General features: G+C 44.2%; 1 long non-coding RNA gene across 2 annotated transcripts in view; it reads right to left on the bottom strand.

The window, feature by feature from the left end:
* Positions 1 to 192: 192 nt before the first annotated feature.
* Positions 193 to 22,657, bottom strand: part of LOC114227498 (uncharacterized) — a 38,626-nt gene continuing 16,161 nt past the window's right edge. For both annotated transcript variants that reach the window (XR_008556036.1, XR_008556035.1), the window contains 2 exons: positions 21,088 to 21,163; positions 193 to 556 (listed from right to left, as the gene is read on the bottom strand). This is a non-coding gene — a long non-coding RNA (uncharacterized LOC114227498). The remainder of the gene's footprint in view (positions 557 to 21,087; positions 21,164 to 22,657) is intronic.

The raw sequence follows: 22,657 nt of genomic DNA, 5'->3' as shown, positions 1-22,657 counted from the left end.
GACAGCCCTGCTTCAGGACATCTTATCACCCTTGAGTGCCAGATGGGTAGGGGACAGGTGGGGACTGGAGCTGGCTCCCCTGCCCCTCCCCACCCATCACACTGCCCAAAGAGAGAAGCCCCAATGAGAGGCACATTTAACACTTACCCATCCTTACATTAGTAGCACATCCATTACTGTGTTTGTTACGGCAAAAAAGACATTTATTGACAGCACAACAGGGTGTGCCAAGCCCCAGGTTGGGCACTTTCAGACCGCATCACAGGCTCCTCACAACAACCCTGTGAGGTAGGTTGCAGAGCCCATTTCTCAGATGCGGATGTCGAAGGCATAGCCAGTCCCCTAAGTCTCAGGGTTCGTAAGGTGTGGGCAGGGGTCAAGCCCACGTGTCTGACCCTCAGCTCAGTGAAGTCCATCCGCAAAGGGTGGGCGGCTACCGCAGGGGAGGAGGAGGAGGAGGGCACACCCCTCCTCGCAGGGGGCAGCCGGGTCCAGAGTCTGTGGGTCCAGCCTGTCCCGAGGGAATGTGTGCAGGGCGTCCCCGTGGCTGTGGAGGCTGAGAGAGACACAGGTGCAGATGAAGGCCACCCACTCCCGGTCGCACTGGCTAACAAGAGTTCTCATGCAGACAGGCAGGTCAGGAGCGCAGAGAGGACAGGAACCCCTCTGCTTACCAGACGGGGTGCCTGAGAACCTGGACATCGCAGGAAAGGCCCTGACTCCCAGCAGCCATGGGGTCGAGGGGAGCACCCAGCCACCAGCTCCGGCCTGTCTACTTAGTGCCCCGCAGCCTCTGGTGTCCTGCACATCACCTGGGTCTCCTCCACCCACACAGACTTCCAGAAGCACAACCCTGGTCATGGCGCCCTCCCCGACCAGCCACCTCTCACAGTGCTCACCTCACTAACCCCAAATCTAGAACTCCTAGCCTTTCCAAAGACCACCCCAGCTCTCCAACCCATTTCCAATTAAACCTGAGTGTTGTCTAAAAGATCAGCCTCGTCCTACTCTGCGGGTTTCTAGAAATTCTCCCTGATCTTCCCATTTTGGCCTCTCTTCCCCAAACCTGTTAAATCTCTGTATGCAAACGTAAACCTTTCCCTCCCTCACTGTCTCCCCAGAGTTGGCCAGGTGCTTCTCCCACACCTCCACCCTGTCCAACAGTCCCCTGGGCCAGAGTCCTCTGTGACCAGCGCCCACAGACTGCAGGACACATGGCCAGCCTCAAAGCCCCCAGGAGGGCGAGGGCTTCTGTGTGCCAGGTAACAAGGCATTTATTTTCATATAAATAACCTCACTGAAGCAAAAACCATGTCAGGTATGTGACTAGTTACAGGTTACAGGTAAGCAAGCTCACATAGCTCCCACCCACACACCCACAAACACACATGCGTAAAAAGGTGCTGGGCCAGCCTCAAACCCGGATCTTGATTCTTGGGAACCAGTACACGGGGTGCAGCCAAGCACAGTCACCATTCTCAGTGTCTACCAGCATCCCCTAGAGCTGTGGTTGGCAAACTGCGGCTCACGAGCCACATGCGGCTATTTGGCCCCTTGAGCGTGGCTCTTCCACAAAATACCACGGCCTGGGCGAGTCTATTTTGAAGAAGTGGCGTTAGAAGAAGTTTAAGTTTAAAAAATTTGGCTCTCAAAAAAAATTTCAGTCGTTGTACTGTTGATATTTGGCTCTGTTGACTAATGAGTTTGCCGACCACTGCCCTAGAGGACACAATCATGATGTACCCAATCTACAGATGGGAACGCCAAGACTCGGGGTGGTTTAAATAACCTGCCCAAAGACCACTACACTGGCAAATAGTAACATCAGGACCAGAAACTAAATAGGCAAGACCTCTAGAGCCCACCTCTCAACATCTGCCCTGCAAGGTGGGTGCTAGGTCTCCCCTACTCACCCCACCCCCCCAGAAGATAGACCCAAGCAGTCACCTTAAGTTTAAATGCCACACATTTGTCTAGCTCCAAGGTTCTGGCTTTGCCCAGTCTACCTACTCTTCAATGCAATAAATAAAATGCTGAATTCTCAATAGTGTCCCCAAGGCCCAAACCTTGTCCCATGCTGGGAACAATGGGGTAAGGGGGGGTCTCACTGGGTCTGGGACCAGCATGGATGCTGGGGGCTGCATCTAGGGTTTGCAAAGTGCCATGTGCCTTGGACACCCTGCTTCACTGATGAGTTGTTCCGTACAGACCCCTCACAGGGCATGGTCCTTGTCATCCACAAGAGCAATCATCTCCCCCAATTTTCTCTAAATAGAGCTGAGCATTAACTAATCTCAAATGGGGCAGGAATGGCTCTAAGATCTCCTCTGTGGCGCCAGACCAAGGTGCGCTAATGACTTGAAAGCCTGCTCGCGGCTGGAACGAGCCCTTCAACTCAGGCCCCCCGGCTCTCACTCGAGCCTCTTGAAAATATGGGCTGTGATTTCTGAGCACGCAGGGAACACAGTTTACTGATTACTAATCAACCTCGTTTTGTAAGGAACAAAGTTGGAAAAGATAATCAAACTTTCAACAGAACTCAGACTTGGAAGTGGCAGCTGAATAAGGGTCTCACCTGATGACTGACACACAAACACAGCCCCTTGCAAACTTGCTCAGCTCTCCTTTAAAGGAGATGTCAGAATGAATCCTTGTGAGCTGGCCCTAGTATAGCACTAGCTGATTTTTAAAATTGTGTGTTGACTGGGAGTGAAGGAATGAAGGAATTAAGGGATGAAGGACTTGGTTACAACCACAGCCATCTGGTGGAGGAATGTGGAAGGTGGAAGGCAAAGGTTATGGCAGGGACCATGCACCACCAGACAGGGTGGCCTGGGGAGGATGTCTCTGCTGGCGGGCAGAGGCCTCTCTCAGACCCCAGTCCTGGATTCATCACTGTGTGTGATGCATGGGAAAGCACCATGCAGAAGGAAGCCATGTGGGTGGTGATGGCAGATGAGATTCAGGTGGGACTTGCTTACAGCAGTGATTTTGGAGGAAGAAGCTATAAATATGATGTTTGCTATATGACCACAGCCCATGGCACTACACACCACACCCAAAGGAAAAGGTTTGCTTTCAGAAATGGGAGAGGCCAAAACATCACGTCAAAAAACGAAGGACGAATTCAAGGATGGATGGATGGATGGATCAAATTAAGTTGGAAATCATCACCAACCTCCCAAGAATATCACTGACAACTCATTACACTTTCATTCATCCCTTCATCCTCTCATCCATCAGCCAATCAGTCAATCACTCACAACACATTAATCCATTCTTCCATCCTCTCATCCAGCCACCCACTCACCAACTCACTATATCTACAACCATCCATCCATCCATCCTGCCATCTTCTCTTCCATTAGTCAATCAATGACCGATCACAGCATATTCATCCATTCTCTAATTGATAGGCCAATCACTTACCCACTCACTCACAACTTGATCATTTGATTATCTCATCCATTAGCCAATCACTGACCACATTACACCTTCCATTCATCCATTCATCCTTCCTTCCATTCATCAATCAGCCAATCATTCATTCACTCACTATACCTTCATCCATCTTTCCATCTTCTCATGCATCTTTCTATCCTCTGATCCATTAGCCAACCACTCACCCACACACCACGTCTTCATCCATCCTTCCAACATTCCATCCTCTCATCCATTAGCCAATCACCCAATCGCTCACTATACCTTCATCCATGCTTACACTGTCTTATCCATCTGCCAAACAAAAACCCACTCACTACATCTTCATCCTTTCTTCCAGCCTCTCATCCATCAGTCAATCATTTATTTACTCACTACACAGTCATCCATCCTACCATCCTCTCACCCATCATCCTACCATTCACCCACTTACAACATCTTCATCCATCACCCATCTTATTTTCTATCCATCTTATTATCCTTCCATCCTCTCATCATTATCAATACACTGATCACTCACTACATCTTCATCTCTCCTTCCATCCTCTCATCAATCAGCCAACCACTCACTCAATCACCACACTTTCATCCATCGTTCTATCCTTCAATCCTCTCATCCATTAGTCATATACTGACAGCTCACATCTATATACATCCCTTTATCCTCACATTCAACCACCAATCATTCATTCATTCACTACACCTTCATACATCTTTTCCTCATCTCATCCATCAGCCAACTAAAAACCCACTCCCTAAATCTTCATCTATCCTTCCATTCTTCCATACTTTAATCCATCAGCCAATCATTAATTTACTCATTAGATGTTCATCCATCCTTGGATGATCCTCTATCCATCAGCCAACTACTTACCCACTCACTACTTCTTCGTGCATCCTTCTAGTCTTCCATGCATTCACCCATTTTCCAATTGTTCACAACTCACTACATCTTCATCCATCCCTTTATCCTCTCATCCATCAGGCGTTCACTTATTCACTCACTATACCTTCATCCATCCTTCCATCATCTTATTCATCAGCCAACCAAAATCCCACTCACTACCTATGCACCAATCCTTCCATACTCTCATCCATCAGCTAATTTTCATTCACTTGCTACACTTTATACCATCCTTCCATCCTCTAATTGATGAACCAATCATTCACCAACTCACTACACCTCCATTTATCCTTCTGACCTTCCATCCGCTCATCCATTAGCAATTCACTGACTACTCACTACATCTTCATCCATTTCTTTATCTTCTCATCGATCAGCCATTCACTCATTTACTCACTACACTGTCATCCATCCTTCAATTGTCTCATCCATCAGCCAACCATTGACACACTCACATCTTCATCAATCCCTCCATCCTCTCATTCATCAACCAACCACTCACCCCCTCATTCATATCTTCATCCTTTCATCCTTGTTCCAATCACCCACTCACATCTTCTTCCATCCTCTCATCCTCTAAGCCAGTGGTTCTCAACCTTTCTAATGCTGCGACCCTTTAATACAGTTCCTCATGTTGTGGTGACCCCCAACCATAAAATTATTTTCGTTGCTACTTCATAACTGTAATTTTGCTACTGTTATGAATTGTAATGTAAATATCTGTGTTTTCCGATGGTCTTAGGTGACTCTACTAGCGGGTTGAGAACCACAGGTTGAGAACCGCTGCTGTAGAGCCTAAGACCATCGGAAAACACAGATATTTACATTACAATTCATTAACAGTAGCAAAATTACAGTTATGAAGTAGCAACGAAAATAATTTTATGGTTGGGGGTCACCACAACATGAGGAACTGTATTAAAGGGTCGCAGCATTAGAAAGGTTGAGAAACACTGCTCTAATCCAACCACTCGTTTGCATCTTCAGCCATCCTTTTATCCTTCCATGCTCTCATCCATTCGCCAGTCGTTGACCACTCACTACATCTTCATTCATCCCTCCATCCTCTCATACATCAGTGAATCACTCATTCATGCACTACAAATTCATCTTTCCTTCAATCTGACATACATCAGCCAACTACTGACCTACTCTCTACATCTTCATCCCTCCATACATCCACTCAATCACATCTTCATCCATCCCTCCATCATCTCATCTTTCAGACACCCACTTACCTACTCAATCACATCTTCATCAATCCTTCTATCTTTCAACCATATCATCCATTAGCAAATCCCTAACCACTTATTACACCAGCATCCATGCTTCCATCCCCTCAGGCATCAGCCAACCAATCATCACTCACAACATCTTCATCCATCCCTCAATCCTCTAATCTGTCAGCCAATCACTCATTCACTCACTAAACCTTCATCCATACTGCCAGCCTCTCATTCGTCAGTCAACGACTGAGCCATTAACTACATCTTAGTCCATCCTTCCATCCTCTCATCCTTCAGCCAAACACGGACCCATACTCCCATCCTCCTCCATCCCTCCATTCCATTAGTCAACCATTCATCTACTCATTCACATACTCATCCATCCTCCTGTTTATTAGCCAACCACTGATCCACTCAATACATCTTCATCACCCTTCAGTCAGACACTCACCCACTCATTACATTCTCATCCATCTTGACATCCTTCCATTCTCTCATCCATTACCCAATGACTTATGACTTACTACAACTTTATGCATTCCTCCATCTTGTCAATCCATCAAGAACCAATCACTAAATCTTCATCAATCCTTCCATCCTCTCATCCAGCAGCAAACCATTGACCCACTCAGTATATCTTCATCTCCCTTCCATGTTCTAATCCATCAGCCAACCACCTACCCATTCACACATCTTCATCCATCCTTTCATCCTTCATCTTTTCCATAAAACAAACCACTCATGTACTCATTCACAACTTCATTCATTCTTCCATCATTTCATTAGCCGATCACTGAGAACTCACTACATCTTTATCCACTGCTCAATTCTCTCCTTTATCAGCCAATACATGACCCACTCATTACATCATCCATCCTCTCATCCATGAGCCAACCACTAACCACTCATTCACATCTTCATTTATATTTACATCTTCTCATTTATCTGCCAATCACTCATTCACATCTTCATCTATTCTTCCATCCTTCCATCCTCTCATCCATTAGCCAATCACTCACCACTCACTACATCTTCATCCATCCTTTTGTCCTCTCACCCATCAGCCAATCACTATACTCTCATCCATCTTATCATCCTCTGATCCATCACCAAACCAATTACTCATTTACTACATCTTGATCCACCAGAAAAATCACTCACCCACCCACATCTCCATCTGTCTTTCCATCCTCACATCATCAGCCAATGTGTCATGCATTCACTACATGTTTATCCACCCCTCCATCCTCTCATTTATCAGCAAACTACTCAACCACTACTACATCTTCAAACTGTCCTTCTATACTCTCAACCATCGGCCAGATACTCACCCACTCATTACATCTTCAATGATCATTCCATCCTTTTATTCTCTCAACCATTAGTCCATTACTGACCACTCACTATACCTTCATCCATCTCTCCATCCTGTCATCCATCAGCCAACCACTGACCTACTAGTCACATCATCATCCATCCTTCCACCCTCTCAAGCAATAGCCAATCACTGATGACTAACTATATCTTCATCCATCCTTCCATCCTCTCATCAATTAGCCAATCACTGACCACTTGCTACATCTTCATCCATCCCTCCATCCTCTTATTCCTTAGCCAACACTCACTCGCTCACTACATTTTCATCGATCCTTCCATCTCTCATCCATTAGTCAACTACTGATCCACTCACTACATCTTCACCAACCCTTCTTTCTATCCTCTAATCCATTAGCCACACACTGACCACTCACTACATCTTCATCATCCTTCCATCCTCTCATCCAGCAGCCGACCACTCACACAATCGTTCACATCTTCATCCACCCTTTTATTCTTCTATCCTCTCATCAATTAGCCAATCAGTGACCACTTGCTACATCTTCATCCATCCCTCAATACTCATTCATCAGCCAATCACTCACTCACTCACTACACTTTCATCCATCCTTCCATCTTTCATCCATCAGTCAACTACTGACCCACTCACTACATCTTCACCCATCCTCTCATCTATCAGCTAACCATTGACACAGTCTTTCACATATTCATCCTTCCATCCTCTCATCCATTAGGTAATCACTGACCTTTTACTGTGTCTTCATCAATCCTTCTATCTTTCTATTCTCTAATCCATTAGCCAATCATTGACCATTCGCTACATCTTTATCCATCCTTTCATCCTCTCTCCCATCAGTCAACTATTCATCCAAAATCACATCTTCATCCACCCTTTTATTGTTCCATCCTCTCATTCATCAGCCAATCACTCATTCACTACACTTTCATCTATCTTTCCATCTCTCATCCATCAGTAAACTATTGACCCACTCACTACATCTTCATCAAGTCCTCCATCTTCTGATCCATCAGGCAACCATTGACCCTATCACTCACATCTTCATCCATCCTTTCAACCCCTTATTCATTAGGCAATCACTCATCATTCACTACATCTTGATCCATCCTTCCATCCTCTCATTCATCAGCCAATCACTCATTCACTCACTGCATCTTCATCCATTCATCCATCCTCTCACCCATCAGCCAACCATTCACACTGTCATTTACTTCTTCACCCATTCTTCCATCCCCTCATTGATTAGGCAATCATTGACCATTCACTACCTCTTTATCCACCATTCCATCCTCTCACCCATCAGCCCAGCTATTGACCTACACTCACATCTTCATGCAAACTTCATTCTCCTATCCATCAACCAACTACTCAACTACTCACTCACATCTTCATCTCCCCTTCCTTCCTTCCATCTTTTTCTCCATTAACCTGTCACAGACCACTCACTACATCCTCACCCATGCCTCCATCCACTTATTCATCAGCCGACCAATAATCCACTCATTACATCTTCATCCATCTTTCCACCCTGTTATCCATCAGTCAACCACTGACCTCTCATTCACATTTTCATTTATATCTACATCCTCATTCATCAACCAATTATTCACCCACTCACTGCATCTTCATCCATCCTTCCATCCTCTCAGCCATCAACCAACTATAAACCCACAGTCATATCTTTATCCATCCAACCATCAGTTATTCACTCACTACACCTTCATCCATCAGCCAACCAAAAACCCACTCACTACATCTTCATCCATCCTCCATCCTGTCATCCATCATCCATCCACTTACCCACTATTCAGGTCTTCACCCATTCTTCCACACTTCCATCCTCTCATCCATTAGCCAGTCACTGATTGTTCAATACATCTTTATCCTTCTATCCATTCTCTCATCCATCAGTCAATCAGAAATTCCCTCAATACGCATTCATCAATCCTTCCATTCTTCCATGCTTTCATCCACTCACTACATCTTCACCCATCCTCCATCCTGTCATCCATCATCCATTCACTTATCCAATTACTCACCCCACTCACTACATCTTCACCCATCCTCCAGCCTCACCCATCCTCCATCCTGTCATCCATCATCCATCCACTTACCCACTATTCAGGTCTTCACCCATTCTTCCACACTTCCATCCTCTCATCCATTAGCCAGTCACTGATTGTTCACTACATCTTTATCCTTCTATCCATTCTCTCATCCATCAGTCAATCAGACATTCATTCAATACACACTCATCCATTCTTCCATCCTCTCATCCATTAGACAATCACTGACTATTCACTACATTTTTATCTATTCTTCCATCCTTTCATCCATTAGATAACCACTCACAAACTCATTAAATTTAATCCTCCCTTACATCCTCTCATCAATCAGCCAATCACTGACCGCTCACTACATCTTCATCAATCCTTCCATCCTCTCATCCAGCAGCCAACCACTCAATCATTCACATATTCATCCACCCTTTTATTCTTCCATCCTCTCATCAATTAGCCAGTCAAATCATTGACCACTTGCTACATCTTCATCCATCCCTCAATGCTCTCATTCATCAGCCAATTACTCATTCACTCACTACACTTTCATCCATACTTCCATCTTTTATCCATCAGTCAACTACTGACCCACTCACTAAATTTTCATCCAGTCTTCCATCCTCTCCTGCAGCCAACCACTGACACAGTCATTCACATCTTCATCCTTCCATCCTCTTATCCATCAGCCAACCACTAACCCACTCACTACATCTTCATCCATCCTTCTATCTTTCCATCCTCTAATCCATTAGCCATTCACTGACCACTTGTTACATCTTCATCCATCCCTCCATCCTCACATCCATCAGCCATCCACTGACACAGTCTTTCATATCTTCATCCTTCCATCCTCTCATCCATTAAGCAATCATTGACCTTTCACTGCACCTTCATCCATCCTTCTATCTTTCTATCCTCTAATCCATTAGCCAATCAGTGACCATTCACTATCATCCTCTCTCTCATCAGCCAGCTATTGACCCACACTCCCATCTTCATCCACCCTTTTATTCTTCTATAGTCATCAATTAGCCAATCACTGATCACTTGCTACATCTTCATCCATGCCTCCATCCTGTCATTCATCAGCCAATCACTCATTCACTTTCATTCATCTTTCCATCTCTCACCCAGCAGTCAACTACTGACCCACTCACTACATCTTCATCCAGTCTTCCATCCTCTGATCCATCAGGCAACCATTGACCCTGTCATTCACATCTTCATCCATCCACCCATCCCCTTATTCATTAGGAAATCACTGATCATTCACTAAATCTTGATCCATCCTTGCATCCTCTTACCCATCAGCCAATAATTAACCCACACTCACATCTGCATCCAACCTTTCATTCTCCTATCCATCAACCAACCATTCACCTATTCATTCACATCTTTATCCACCCTTCCTTCCAAATTCTCCTTAATTAACCAAAGACCACTCACTACATCTTCATCCATCCCTCCATTCTCTTATTTATTACAAACCTATCACCCACTCGTTACATCTTATCCATCTTTCCCTCCAATTATCCACTGAGCACAAATTCACATCTTCATTTATACTTCTATCCTCTCATGAATCAACTATGAACCTAGTTATATCTTCATCCATCCTTCCATACTGTCATCATCAGCCACCACTCACTCACCCACTACTCACATCTTCATCCATTCTTCCATGCTTCCATCCTCTCATCCAATAGTCAATCACTGATCACTTACTACATATTCACCAATCCCTCCATCAATCATCCAATAATTCATTCATTCATTACACCTTCATCCATATTTCCATCATCTCCTCCATCAGACAGCTACTCACCTAATCATTCACATCTTCATCCATCCATGCTCTTGATTTGTTAGCCAATCACTGACTACTCACTAGACTTTCATCCATTCCTCCATCTTATCATCCATCAGCCAATCATGCACTCACTACATCTTCTTCATCCCTTCATCCTGTTATTTATTAGCCAACCAGTAACCCACTCATTACATCTTCATCCATCTTTCCATCCTATTATCCATCAGTCAACCACTGACCTCTTTCACAGCTTCATTTATACTTACATCCTCTCATTCATCAGAATTATTCACCCACTCACTGCATCTTCATCCATCTTTCCATACTCTCAACCATCAGCCAGCTTTAATCCCACAGTCACATCTTCATCCATCCCTCCATCCTCTCATCCATCAGTCAGTCATTCACTCACCACACTTTCATCCATATTGCCACCATCTCATTCATTAGCCAACCAAAAACCCACTCACTACATCTTCACCCATCCTCCATCCTGTCATTCATCATCCATCCACTTACCCACTATTCAGGTCTTCACCCATTCTTCCACACATCCATTCTCTCATCCATTAGCCCATCACTGAATATTCACTACATCTTTATCCTTTCATCCATTCTCTCATTCATCAGTCAATCAATACACATTCATCGACCCTTCCATTCATCCATCCTTTCATCCATTAGGCAATACTTGACCATTCACTACATCTTTATCTATCCTTCCATCCTTTCATCCATTAAACAACCACTCACCCACTCACTACATCTTCACCCACTCTTCCATCCTCTCTTCAATCAGCAAACTACTCCATCAGTCATTTATATCTTCATCCAACTTTGTATTATTCCATCATCTCATCAATTAGCCAATCAGTGACCACTTGCTACATATTCATCCATCCCTCAATACTCTCATTCCTCAGCCAATCACTCATTCACTCACTACACTTTCATCCATCCTTCCATCTTTCATCCATCAGTCAACTACTGACCCACTCCCTACATCTTCATCCAGTCTTCCATCCTCTGATCCATCAGGCAACCACTGACACAATCATTCACATCTTCATCCTTTATCCTCTCATCCATCAGCCAACCAGTCATCCACTCAAACATCTTCATCCATCCTTCTATCTTTCCATCCTCTAACCCATTAGCCAATCACTGACCACCTGCTACATTTTTATCCATATCTCCATCCTCTCATCCATCATCCAACCATTGACTCAGTCTTTCACATTTTGATCTTTCCATCTTCTCATCTATTAGGCAATAACTCTCATTTCACTGCACCTTCATCCATCCTTCTATCTTTATATCCTCTAACCCATTAGCCAATCACTGACCATTCACTACAACTTTATCCATCCTTCCATCCTCTCTCCCATCACCCACACTCACATCTTCATCCAACCTTCATTCTCCTATCCATCAACCAACTACTCAACTACTCACTCACATCTTCATCTCCCCTTCCTTCCTTCCATCTTTTTCTCCATTAACCTGTCACAGACCACTCACTACATCCTCATCCATGCCTCCATCCTCTTATTTATCAGCCAACCAATAACCCACTCATTACATCTTCATCCATCTTTCAATCCTATTATCCATCAGTCAACCACTGACCTCTCATTCACATCTTCATTTATATCTACATCCTCTCATTCATCAACAAATTATTCACCCACTCACTGCATCTTCAACCATGCTTCCATCCTCTCAGCCATCAACCAACTATAAACCCACAGTCACATCTTCATCCATCCCTCCATCCTCTCATCCATCAGTCAGTCATTCACTCACTACACCTTCATCCATATTTCCATCATCTCATCCATCAGCCAACCAAAAACCCACTCACTACATCTTCACCCATCCTCCATCCTGTCATCTATCATCCATCCACTTACCCACTATTCAGGTCTTCACCCATTCATCCACACGTCCATTCTCTCATCCATTAGCCAATTGTTGACTATTCCTACATCTTTATCCTTCTATCCATTCTCTCATCCATTCACTCAATACACATTCATCCATCCTTCCATCCTTTTATCCATTAGACAATTACCCCACTCACTACATCTTCACCCACCCTTCCATCCTCTCATCAATGAGCCAATCACTGACCACTCACTACATCTTCATCAATCTTTCCATCCTTTCATCCAACAGCCAACCACTCACTCATTCACATCTTCATCCACCCTTTTATTCTTCCATCCTCCCATCACCTAGCCAATAACTGATCACTTGCTACATCTTCATCCATCCCTCCATGCTCTTATCATTAGCCAATCACTCATTCACTACACTTTCATCCATTTTCCATATCTCATCCATTAATCAACTACTGACCCACTCACTACATCTTCATCCAGTCTTCCATCCTCTGATCCTTTCATCCTTCCATCCTTTCATTCTCCTGTCCATCAACCAACCATTCACCTACTCATTCACATCTTCATCCACCCTTCCTTCCATCTTCTCCTTCACTAACCAATCACAAACCATTCACTACATTCTTCATCCAGTCCTCCATTCTCTTATTTATTAGCAAACCAATCACCCACTCATTACATCTTCATCCCTCTTTCTTCCAATTATCCAAACACTGAGCACTCATTCACATCTTCATTTATACTTCTATCCTCTCATCCATGAACCAACTATGACCCACAGTCACATCTTCACCCATCTTTCCATCCTGTCATCCATCAGCCATCACTCACCCACTATTCACAACTTCTTCCATTCTTCCATACTTCCATCCTCTCATCCAATAACCAATCACTGATCACTTACTACATGTTCATCAATACTTCCCATCCTCTCATTAATCATCCAATCATTCATTCACTCACCCCACCTTCATCCATATTTCCATCATCTCATCCATCAGCCAACTGCTCACCCACTCATTCACATCTATATCCATCCATGCTATTATCTGTTAGCCAAACACTGACCACGCACTAAACCTTCATCCAAACATCCATCCTGTCATGCATCAGCCAAACAATCATGCACTCACTACATCTTCATCCATTCCTCCATCCTGTCATCCATCAGCCAACCACTCACCCACTCACTACATCTTGTTCCCTTCATCAATCCTCTCATCCAATAGACAGACACTTACCCACTCATATCTTTATCCATCTTTCCCTCTCAATTATCTCATCCATTAGCCAATTACTGACCACTCAGTATACCTTCATCCATTCCTCCATCCTGTTATTCAATAGTTAAACAATCATCCACTCACTATATCTTCATCCATTCTTCCATCCTCTCATCCATTATTCAACCACTGACGCACACTCACATCTTAAATCCTTTCATCCTTTTCTCCATCAACTAGCCACTCACCTATTCATTCACATCTTCATTTATTCACATCCTTCCATACTGTCACTCATAAGTCAATCACTTACCACTCACTACATCTTCATTCATCCCTCCATCCTCTCATTTTTCAGACAAGCAATCACCCAGCCATTACATCTTCATCCATTCTTCCATCCTCTCATCCATCAGCCAATGTCTTACTATTCATTCACATCTTCATTTATACTTACAACCTCTCATCCATCAGCCAACCAGTCATCTACTCACTACATTCATCCATCCTTCTATCCTCTTATCCATCAGTCAACCACTCACCCAATCACTGCAGCTTCATCTCCCCTTTCATCCTCTCATCCTCTCAACCAATCACCAGTTCACTACATCTTTTTTTAATCCTCACCCAAAGAGTAAAGATATTTTTTATATTGATTTTCAGAAAGAGTAGAAGGGATCGGGGAGGGAGGAGTGAGGGAGAGAGAAAGAGAAACATCAACGTGAGAGAGACACATCAATTGGATGCCTCCTGCACACACCTCAACCATGGCAGGGATAGAGTGTGCAACCCAGGTACATGCCCTTGACCCAGGAATGGAACCTGTGATCACCAGTTGTGTAGGCTGACACTCTAAACACTGAAACACGACAGTCAGGGCCCATTCACTACATCTTCATCCAACCTTCCATCCTCTCATCCATCAGCCCACCATTTATCTTCTCATTCAGATTTTCACCCGTCTTTCCATCTAATCATCCAACAAAGCAATATTTAGTATCTGTAACATGTTGGACATTGGAGATGCAAAGATCAATTTAACGTTCTGTTGCCCTTAGGGGCTCACAGTCTAGCAAGAGAAACTGACATGCCTGTGAAGCAATGATCATTTCTGGGTGTAGGAAGATAATTCATAAGAATGAGAGAAAGTGGGTGTGCTAAGCCATTAGCTGTGACATAATTTATAACATTAAAAGGAAAGATGCTATGCATAACAATAGCAAGTAGGTGTTGTGAATAATAAGACACAATGCATCTAGTGAGGTGATGAAGACTATGCAAGCAAGAAAATTGTTGATGACAGCATATTAATGGAAAAGGCAGGGCATAAAAACAATGTATGTGGTGAGGAATAACAGTTAGGTCATTAAAAAAAGATGTTCATTTTTTAAAAGTGTGCATTAGACAAGAATTTGAAGGGGATCAAGAAAAATGGGTGCTATGTCAGGTTGATGGATGACCTCATGCTCTAGGTCATGTGCCATTTACACTGTTTATATTAGGAACACAAGAGGCCCTTGGCTTGTCTTACCCAGAGGCCCAACCTCTATCCTCCATCCTCCATCCTCACAGGTGACCCATGTCCAAGGAGGGGCCAAGACACCCACCTGGCCCCAAACCCCTTGCTCACACAACCTTCTGCAGGGCCCTGCAGTGAGCCCTTCTGCCTATCTAGGTCACAGAGCACTGTCAATAGGCATATGAGCATCTGCCCCCCCCACCCTGATCAATCCAAGTGGGAAGCTGATGCCATTCCAAGGCTACAGATGGAGAAACTGAGGATGAGAAAGCTGAAGTAAAATGGAGTACACACCAAGCAATGGCAATCACTTGACAGCTTCCTGAGCCAGCGCCTCCCTGCCAGGTACAGTGCATGTAACAGGCACATGACTTGCCAAGAGACATCCTCCCTGGTTCCCACTTTCTTCAACTGACTAGATCACAGGAAGCCCAAAACAGGAAGGAAGGTTCCTCCCTCCCTTTCTTCCTCCTATCCCCTCCCTCCCTTCCTGTTTCCTCTCTCTTTTCCTTCCTTCAGTCACTCATCCATTCACTCATTTTAATCAAATCAGATTAGATTATTTTATTTATGGACTTCAGAAGCACAGCTTTAAATGAATCATAGCCCTTAGTTCATAAATCCTCCTTTCACAAGTCCTCTTTATTCATTCATGTATAATTTTTATTCCTCATTATTTTTTTTATTTCTTCCCAAATTTCATCTTTCTCCCTTCCTCTCACTTTTCTGTACATTCTCTCATTCTTATAAATTCAGGTGCATAGGATGCACCAGATCCTACATGCAACATCCTCATCCCTGGTCTATGCAGCTCCAATCCTCATTCATTCATTCATTCATCACTCATTCATTCATTCTTTCACTCACTCATGCATTTGTCCTTTCTTTCTTATTCTGGGTCTTCTTTTACTTATTAGGACTCCTGTGAAATTGCATTAGTTAAAACCCCATGTGTAAAATGAACCTCACTAGCCCATGTATTTATTTTCCCTTGCAATTTTTCTTCCCTGCATTTAGTCACCTTTTACATTCAGTATTTATTATTTTATTTACATACCTCGATTGCATATATTTTACTGCAGTGGCTTGGTGTGGGGTTTTTTTTGGGTTTTGGGGGGAGTTTTTTTGGGTTTTTTTTTTTTTTGGTTTTTTTTTTGGCCAGTGTTTCCTCAATTTTTCACTTATTTTTTGAAAGGTGTAATGTATTTATCTATTTAAGGAGTATGTATGTAAACCAATTATAATCCCTGTTCAGACAACCTCTTAACTAGCCATTTATCACTTTGGTTTGTTTATTTATTCTTTCCTTTTTTTTTATTCTCCTCATTTTCCCTTGCCCTGGACATAGGATTGGATGATCTCATCCATCTTTAGGACTAACGATGACCCATTACCAGCCCCCACAGGCTTTTCTGTTTGAGACCCACCCATGTTACCTTTTTACAGGGTTTTTTGGTGGGTGTTTTTCCTTCTCTTTCACTTAATTTCATCTTGCTTTCCTTGTCTCTTTAACTCTGATGCATTTTTCTTGCATCTGTTCATGTTTAGGGAACACAGGTGACATGCTCCCTAGAGTGACATGAGTATCCATCCCATGTGCAGCACTGCCCTGGCTGATGCTGGCACAGCCGTTTCTAAGGCAGCCGCTCAGATATCTGTTCATCCTTCCTGTCACTCCTTTATTTCAATATTTATCCTTTTATCTATGGGCCTCAGGTGCCCAGAATTGGATTAACCATCATCTGTGGTTCCTGGAGCCTTCTCAGCACCTGTCAGGGGGGCGCCCTTTTGCTTGTTAATTTCCTGTACTGGTGCTTTGCTTTAGGGTTTATTTAATTACATCAAGAGCCCAGTTTTTAATCAGTCATAATTTGGGGGTCAAGATATTGTCTCATTTTTTTGTTCTAGCATGGCCCTCATCTCTCTCATATGTGTGTGTGTATACATACATATATACATATATATTCACTTAATGTTTTTATTGCTTATATTTATCTTGTCATAATTTTCTATGCCTCCCATTCCTTGTTTTCTCAAATCATCATTTCTTATTCATTTATTCACACAGCCATTCCTTTGCTAATTCCTTCTTTCTTTTTAGCCACTTGGGTTTGTTTGTTTTTACTGTGGAAACTCACTTTTTATTACTAATTATATTTAATGAATATTTGTTCATTATATTTAAATACTTATCTAGTAAGTGCCTTTTCCCCCATAAGTCTATTTTAATTTCTTTTCCTACATATTTTTTCTCCCAGTCTTTCCTTTTATTTTCAAACTCTTTTTCTTGCTCTCTCATGGAACACATGGATTTATTCGCTGTGTCTTTTGTGTATGGTATTGTTTTTATTATTTATAAACTTCGGGGCCACAGATTTGAATTAATGTGGAAGATCAGTGTTAAACCAGTCCTCTCTCATACATGTAGTTGTTTGGCCTACTTATTTATTATCTTTCTTACTTCTTTTGTTTATGTTGATTTTTTCCCCATCTTAATTGGTTTTTCTACCAGTCTTTCATTCTTTCTTACTGCCTTTCATTCTTTTGGAGACCAGGCACCAGGGCTTGGCTGAACCCTAACCCCCTCTGCAACCCCCTCCTCATCAGTCAATGCAAATCTTTTTCCTCATTCTTTCCCTCATTCATGCCTTCATGCATCCATTTAGTCTTTCTACTTAAATTGTTGTTTTTCCGCTTCTGGATGACAGATGCAGCTAATTGGATACATGATAATCTGTAGTCAATGGGTCCTCCCCTCCCTGGCCTCACGGTGGTCCTCCCTTATGTGTGTCAGCTTTGAACTATTTCCTGGGTGGGTGGTTGCCCATGTCAGAAGCACAGATGTGAATTAATCAGTGTTTGGTTCATGCACCCTCATTCTTATTCCTAGAATGGCTCTCTCTTATATACGTATTTATTTATTTGTTACCTAATTACCTTCTTCTTTAGATAATTTTTACATTTCTCTCCAACTTTCATTATTTCTCCCTTTCACTCTCTCATTCTTTCTTTCTTTCTTTCATTCTTGGAGCTCAGCTGCCATGGTCGGCTAAATCCCACTGCCACCTGCAAACACCCACCATGGCCCCTACAGCTCCAGTCTCATTAATTCCTTCTGTGCTTCCTTCAACCACTCATCCATTCATTCTTCCTTCCTGTTTTCTTTCTTTTTATTAGGTATTTACTCCTCTTCTAGTGAATGGAGGGCTCAGATTTGGACCAGTTGTGATCCAATTTGTGAGGGCCCCTCATTACCAGTCCTAGCCTAACCCTCTCCTGAGGATCTACCCACTTGTTCATTTAGTCACTGTCAACTTTTTATTCTCCCTGTCTCTTTTGTTATAGCTTTCTATATCCCCTCTTTCTCACTTGACTTCTTTCATTCTCCTAGAGATTCTGTCCAGAGGGAATTCATGACACACACACACACATCCCCGCAACCAACCTCTCATCAGGAGTGCTGTGGCCATGCCTCCCCCATCCCACCTTTGTTTCCTTCGGGTCTCCTCCACTTGTTTGTTTATACGCTTATTATTTTATTGACAGTGCTGCAGTTTTAGACTTGGATTCACCCTAACCCTTGATTCGTGACAGTCCTTTACCTCTCCTCGTAGCATCAATACACCCATTAATGTACTTCTGTACCTAACACCTGCTACGTTTTCTTCCCTATTTCTGGACTTGTATTTAGATGTTTTATTTATCCCCTTGCTCTTTCATCATTTCATGTAACGGACCTCAGCTCCCGGGGACTGACGACTCAAAGCCCCTCACACCACATTCCCAACCCAGGGCCGGGTATCTCACTGCTCACTCAGCCATTCTATTTCTCCTTTCTCTTTGGCTTTCTTTCATTTCAGTATTTATTTATTTATATGTACCCAGAGTTAAAAAAAAAAACAAAAAAAAAAACACTCTTGGTTAAAGTTATTTCTCATCTTTGGTCCCCTGAATACTCCTTCCTCTTTAACTATTCTTTTAACTTTCTCTGTTGTTTATTTTTCTATGCCAGGAGCACATACTCGAATTAATCAGCTTAAAATAACCCAACATAGTCCTCCTTATATATTTACTCGTCTCCTAATTTTTAAATGTTCCATTTCTTCCTTTTCTAAATTTTATTTTGCTTCTTGCCATTTTCTTTCTCCCTTTCAACCACCTGTCCTTTCTCTCCGGCATCTTTCCCACCTGGGTGGGTCTCGGAACCTCACCATTGGTTTGTGGGGTTTTCCACAGTGACTTTGTTTTAATTTTTACCTTTTTGACAAACAGCTGCACAATAAATGTACGCATGCACATCAGAATTTGGAGGTAAGTGTGCACCGGGAAACCATCACTACAACCTGACCGCCACCTTGAGAAGTTTCCTCCTGCCCTTGTATGCATTATTACCGTTTATGATGAGCCTGCTTTACATAAAATCCACCCCCTCAGCAAGCTTTCACACACACAATACAGGGCAGTCACCATGGGTTTATGCATTTCTACTTAACTTCTTTCCTTTATTTAGCTTTTATTCTTTTGTTGAAAAACTTTAGGTGCTCTCTATTTGAATGACACATATTCCTTGGTCCATGATGACCTGATACCAGTTTGTGTGTGGCCTTATTTACACATTGATTCAGTATTTTATTGACTTACATATTGATCTCCATGCATCACATTGGATCTTGTTCAGCGTACACTCTCATTCTGGCTCGTCGCTTCTTTACCTATTTATTTATTAATTCCTTCATCGAACCAATAAAAATCACCATACCTTAAGGCCTTTTTTTTTTTTCCTTACCGAGTTAACCACCAAGACCAAGGTGTGCACAACCCCCAGTCCTTAACACATTCACATGGCAGGAGCAGGCACAGGTATAGTCAATCCTAGACGCACTGGGGACAGGGCGGGCACTACCCCCGGGCCCTGTGAGTGGCCATCCCCATGAGAAAGCATTTTCGGGCCCCGGGAGGACACAGAGACACACACGTCGTACACGGTCTCCCCGGTGGGAAACAACAGATATGGAGTTCATTTTTAAATGGGCAGCTTTGTTTGTAGCAATATAAAAATATTTTGGCCTTTCAAGGCAAATACAAAAGGAATGACCCATTACCATTGCTGAGTGTCTCAGTTCTCAACAATAAAGAACTTGAAGAGGTTTAGCCGGACACCGTGAAGACAGAAAATCTGCCCATTCTGTTTTCCAGACATTTCAAGGGGGTGAGCGAGGTCATTGGGGCTGCAAGCCCATTTGAAAGGCAGGTCCCTCGGCCCGAGCTCTTTCAGTGGCCTGCGAAGGCCCCCAGCTCAAAAGGGCACTTCCATCGTAGGCTGCCCTGCAGCACAAGAGCCAAAGGGACACTCGGTAATGAAAGGGCCATTCATTTCGGGAGTGAAAGAAATTCTTTTAGGGTCTGGCCCTCGAAGCCGCCTATAGAAATCTTTGCCACAACACAAGAGGCTGGAGGTCCTGCCTTAGAACATGAGCCCCCCAAGGTCCTCATTCCACTCGCTTGCTGGGCACCCACCTCCCTGCAAGCAGACCGGTGCTCAGCAGCCCCTCCCACAAGGCTCGCCTGGCGGTGTGCAGAGCGGCGGCCCCCCACCCTCAGTGACAAGGCCATAGGTGTGTGCGCCGCTCTCCAGGAACTTACGATTTCACAGGTGGAGGATGCGGGGGTTGCTTGTCTGAGGTCCCATCCCACGACGAATTCCGGACGATGGCTTCGTCTGGAGAGACAAGGCACTAGTCACTAACGAGAACCTCGCCCAACTGAATGGAGCAGGGACTCCCCAGAGTCGAGCAAGTATGGAACTGGTGACACCAAGCATTTCCATACACTGGGTCATGCTCTCACCTGCCTGCCGAGCTCCCCACCCCAACTTCGGCCACAAATGGAGAGGAGAGGGCAGGGGACAGCATGGAACATGGCTCCTACGGCTGGTGCTACCCATGTACTAAGTTCTGTTTTGTGAAACCCAAAAGTTTAGGGCCCCTGCGCAAGTGAGAGCTGAGCTGGACCACAAAAGCGTGCACGGGATGCTCCCTGGAAGGGCATTCTGCCTGGCTGGAAGGGCACAGCGGCCATCAGTGTGCGCTCAGGGAGATGTCAACAGTGCAACGTGGTAGGCAGGTGACCCGCAGAGCAGCTGGCCCTGGATGACACAGAGAAGGGGGTTGTGGGTGACACTAAGGGTCACGAGGTCTTTAACGGGCAGTGTTCCCTAAAGCCAGGGCACACCCATCATGGGATGAATAGTGACGGTGCCTGGACAGACAGCTTCACTTCAGGAAGGGTGTACACTTTTTAATCCGCACCATGAAAAGCCCTGACTCCAAGCATTTGCCTTAAATTGTGAGTTTAAAGAAAGTGAGATGGGTAATGGCAGGCAGGTCATTAGAGACGTCCCTCGGCATCCACGGGGGATTGGTTCCAGGACCCCCCTCGGATTCTGAAATCCGCGGGTGCTCTGTCCCTCACCTAAAGTGCTGTAGTGTTGGCGTGTCGCCCCTGCACACCCTCCCGCAGACTTTAAATCACCTCTAGTCGCTTGCCATGCCTCAGACAGTGTAAAAGCTGTGTAAGTGGTTGTTACAAGGGATTGTTCAGGGAATGGCGACAAGAAGAAAGTCTGTGTGTGTTCAGTACAGACGCAGCTAGCAGCCGCTGTGGGCCTCACGACACAACACACGTTGTCAGCAGCAACGTGACTATCTTCCCAAATATTTTCAATCCACGTTGGGTTGAATTCATGGGTGCAGAACCCACGGATCCAGAGAGCCAACCGCCTATGGGCTCATCGATTGTAACAATGGGCCACACTAATGCAAGATGCTAATGACAGGGGAAATCGGGGGGTGTGGGGGTGAAATGGGAATTCTTTGGATTCACCACTGACTTTTTCTGTACACCTGAAACGACTCAGAAGAAATAGTCCCCTCATTACAAATGTTTTAAGTGACTGGATTTTGAACACACATTTATCAGCGTCTAGTGAAGGTAAGTAGGTGTGGCCAACAGGTGGTCTGCCATGGCTGAGGTCTGACCAGGAAGGTAGATGAGAGGGCGGAGCCCGAGACTGGGGAGAGAATGAGAGGGCGCAGGCTGCCCCTGGCCCTCCAGGGAACCCCAAGGAAGAGGCTCTCGCCAACTCCCCTGCCCTGATGTGAGCCATTGGGGATACCCCTGCTGCCTTCGCCTCTCCATTCCCTGCTGCTTCACT

Source organism: Eptesicus fuscus, chromosome 5, assembly GCF_027574615.1.
Source record: "Eptesicus fuscus isolate TK198812 chromosome 5, DD_ASM_mEF_20220401, whole genome shotgun sequence".
Classification (NCBI taxonomy): domain Eukaryota; kingdom Metazoa; phylum Chordata; class Mammalia; order Chiroptera; family Vespertilionidae; genus Eptesicus; species Eptesicus fuscus.
Note: the sequence above shows the minus strand (reverse complement) of the source record. Positions and strands in the feature narration are given on the sequence as shown.